Genomic DNA, 4,057 nt, shown 5'->3' on the forward strand with positions numbered 1-4,057 from the left:
GAGCTGCAATTTGAGATGGATTTGACTCTGTAGCCACCTGGGATAAACTGCTCATCTGCCACCATGCTTCCAAATTCATCCTCACTGCACTCAGTAAATCTCTAGTTCTTAGAGATGTGGATCTTCCCACAGCCAGAGAACTTGAACTTGGCCCCGTGTAGGGCCTCAATCACATGTTCTTTGTTCTTCAGCTTGTTACAGATGGGCATTATACCTTGTCCAATGAGGACCCTGGTCACTGTACCCAGGGGCTTTCCAAAGGCACCACCATACCTGTCTGGAGCCTACATTAGGGACAGCATGAGGCCATACATGAATATCTACAGGAAAGGGCTATCTGCAAGGTCCCTAAGGGAACCCCTAAAGCAACAGGCTGCATATACTACCAAGAGGGCTACTGTTTGTAGGAATGCAATGGCTACAATGGAATTTGTTTAAAACTTTTCTTTTTTCAAGTGATCTCTGTATACTTTTTTCAAATGTGCCAAAATAAATTGAGAGCCAGAAATTGGTTGGTTTTTCCAGCACTAATAACAGTATATGTAGCTCACATCTACAGAGTGCCTACTTGTGCCAGATACTCTTTCCAGTGGCTCGTGTATATTAACACACCTAACTCAGGCCCACAATATCTGCTCTTGTTTCAACCAGATTCTGGCACAGGGTTGATTATTAAGACAAGTAGGTGAAAGAGTCCCTCCTCTGGTCTTTGGCCTTTAAAGGACTTTACTCTGCCCCTTTCCCAGCAGTGCCCCTCACCATGTAGGCCACACAGTCCAAAGAGACAAGATAAAATGCCCACCTGGAGCCCACATTCCCCCTCTAGACTCTCAGTAGACAGCATGAAACCTGTTTCCCAGACCTGAGCTTCTTCTCTGGGAACCGATCATCGTTGAATGGATGTGAAATTAATGATTTAATTGACCAATTAACACACACAAATCTTGATGTTTAAGTTTGGGGGATCTCTTCTGATTGTCAAGAGAATTTTTTAACCCCCTGATTCCATATTTGTTTCCTGGAAAGAAGAAACTATCAAATTCCAATTCTGTAAAGCATCTGATAAATTACACTGCAGAAAATAGCATTCAGTGAACACACATGTGTGACCATGGCACTTTCCGAGACAAAAAAAAAGGATTCTAAATTCTTAAATGCTTGGCTTCTTTCAGAAAAAAAGACCTTCTTCTGATAACATTTAATTTTGCTTTCCAAAATATACACCCAGCATTTTCAGGTGGCAGAATAATTAACCATATCTCCAAATACTTCTCTGTTCCTTGGCCTTCTGTCACAGATGAAGTATTTCATCTCTTAGTTATTCTGGCCAGGGTCCTTTCTGATTGTTTTATGACTTAATTATGATGATTACATTATGCTTCTAGACTATACCGGCCCAGCAGAGCGGGCCAGCACCCTGAATATACGAACAGTCAATGCATATGCTTGTTGGATACAAAACCAGCTAATGGGCCACAACTGTGAAGCTGGATGCTTTTCCAAGAAAACATATAGCATCGTTAGTAGAGAAGACTGTATCTCATATAGCATGACTGGGTGCCTGATTTTCAATCCATAGACTTTAAATAGACCCAACAGTCTCCTTAGTCTTCAACTAAGAAAAGCTCACAGCACAGAGACCAGCGTTCCTTGTTTGTTCTATCACCGTGAGAGGCAGCAGCAATCCTATGGGGGGAAATGCCAGGAGACTCTCAAGTAACTAGCTGTACTAAAATACAAAAAAGGGATTTTTTTTTCTTTCTTGAATTTGCTTCAAACCTTGGAAGTTTATACAAGCACCAGCATAGGCCAGATTCAAGTACAAGCCCCATCTTGAGTTGTGGGGTGACTATCCAAGCACATTTGAGAGCAGAGTGTCTCAACTGGGTAATTCTACACCCCAGCAGACATCTGGTAATGTCTGGAGACATTTTTTGCTAGTCACAACTCAGGGAAGGAGGGGAAGGTGATACTAGGATCTAATAAACATGCACAGTAAATCTAGTAAACAATGCATAGGACAGCTTCTCACAGAAAAGAATTATTCATACCCAAATGCCAACAGAGCCAAAACTAGAAACCCTGCTTTACTGGATCAAGGGCAGGAGAAACATGGTATCTCGTGCTCCTCACTTTGAAATGTAAACGGCTTCCTCTCTCAGGTGTTTATTATCTACACACACCGAGAAGCACTTAGCTTGCTTATGGAGTCAGGCTGGGACCACACAAATTGAACTTGTGGGTGGCACAGAATCAAATACAATTCTGTGCTGCTGTATAACACCTTTCCCTATGGAGATCAAAATGGTTTTCAGAAAGAGTTATTCCATCGGGAAAGGGAACTGGGAGTAGGAGCGAGCCTCATTTCACAGATGAAAAAACAGGAGGCTAGGAGGGGCTGTCATTTGCTCAAGGTTATTCAATGAATCAGGTTCAGAGCTCAGGAAACAGAGACCTGACATTGCAGAGAATTCCAAAAGAATGTAAAAGGACAGAAAAGTGCTCTCTGCTAGAGGCCATCTTGGAGGCACGAATTTTTTCCACATCCTCAGCCTCTGGTGATGAGAAAAGCAGGGTCTCCTGTGATGAATGGCAGTGGTTCTCCCCAGAATCAGCAGCCCCAGAAGAGTCTCACAACCCCTCCCTGCTAGCTGAAGAGCCCTCACCTGACAAACCCAATTCCCAGGGCTATTCTCCACATGTTTACACTGTCAAATGATTTAATGGACTGCAGAAATGAGTTGGTCTGTTCGTTAAAATGGTCATCATCTGAAAAAGATGGACGGCTCCTGCCCTTATCCTCTGTCAGTCTGTCACGTCTATGCACCTCTTTCCTATCAATCACCGTAGTATACATTATGTAAATACCAAAGATGAAATGTCAGCCTATGTATCTAATTGTTCTTGTGTGCCATATGGTAAAATGACTGGGGGGCCCTGCTGTTCCCCTTTACAACCAGCTTTAATTGGCATCTTTGTTATCTAGTCATGGAGATCCTGACTGGAATGGCTTGACGGCTCCAGTAACCCTTTCAACAGGAACTGTGATTCAGGCTGATTCTTACTGAATGGAAAAAAAAGATACAGATAAATCTCAGAAACTTTATGATCCTAGTAACATTTAATCAAGAACTTTCATGAAACAGAGTCATTTATTATATTTGTTGATAAGATCAGAGAGGGATCCAAAAGGCTTGGAAATGAACATATCTGTATTTCTCCACCCCTCCCCCTAAACAAAGGAGCCTATATAAAGAGATAAAGCATGATAATGGTGGAAAAACAAAGTTCAGGGGTCATTTTCTCTCACTAACTTCTGGACTACTTAGGGGAATATATATTTGGTCCCAAATTCAAGGACAGGACCATGAAGTGTCAGCATAAAAATGGATTTTAGAAGTCATCAAATTGAGCATTCTACTGGGGCATGAACCCTGCTTAAGATATCTCCAACAGCAAGTTAAATGTCTCTGCTTTCATGTTTTCTATAAATAGGCATCCACTGCCTTACAAGGTTCCATTTAGATGAGACTAACTTAAAAAGCAGAGACATTACTTTGCCAACAAAGGTCCATCTAGTCAAGCCTATAACCATACAATGGTCATGTATGGATATGAGAGTTGGACTGTGAAGAAAGCTGAGCGCCGAAGAATTCATGCTTTTGAACTGTGGTGTTGGAGAAGACTCTTGAAAGTCCCTTGGACTGCAAAGAGATTCAACTAGTCCATCCTAAAAGAGATCAGTCCTGAGTGTTCATTGGAAGGACTGATGCTGAAGCTGAAGCTCCAGTACTTTGGCCACCTCATGAGAAGAGTTGACTCATTGGAAAAGACCCTGATGCTGGGAGGAATCGGGGGCAGGAGGAGAAGGGGATGACAGAGGATGAGAAGGCTGAATGGGATCACCGACTCAATGGACATGAGTTTGGGTAAACTCCAGGAGCTGGTGATGGACAGGGAGGCCTGGCGTGCTGTAATTCATGGGGTCGCAAAGAGTCCAACACGACTGAGTGACTGAAATGAACTGAACTGAATTTAGAAGCATGCAAACTCTGAA

General features: G+C 42.6%; 1 pseudogene; it reads right to left on the bottom strand.

Moving 5' to 3' along the window:
- Positions 1-331: 331 nt before the first annotated feature.
- On the bottom strand, positions 332-424 carry LOC128057084 (uncharacterized; annotated as a pseudogene).
- Positions 425-4,057: the final 3,633 nt, after the last annotated feature.

Source organism: Budorcas taxicolor, chromosome 11 (genome assembly GCF_023091745.1).
Source record: "Budorcas taxicolor isolate Tak-1 chromosome 11, Takin1.1, whole genome shotgun sequence".
Lineage (NCBI taxonomy): Eukaryota > Metazoa > Chordata > Mammalia > Artiodactyla > Bovidae > Budorcas > Budorcas taxicolor.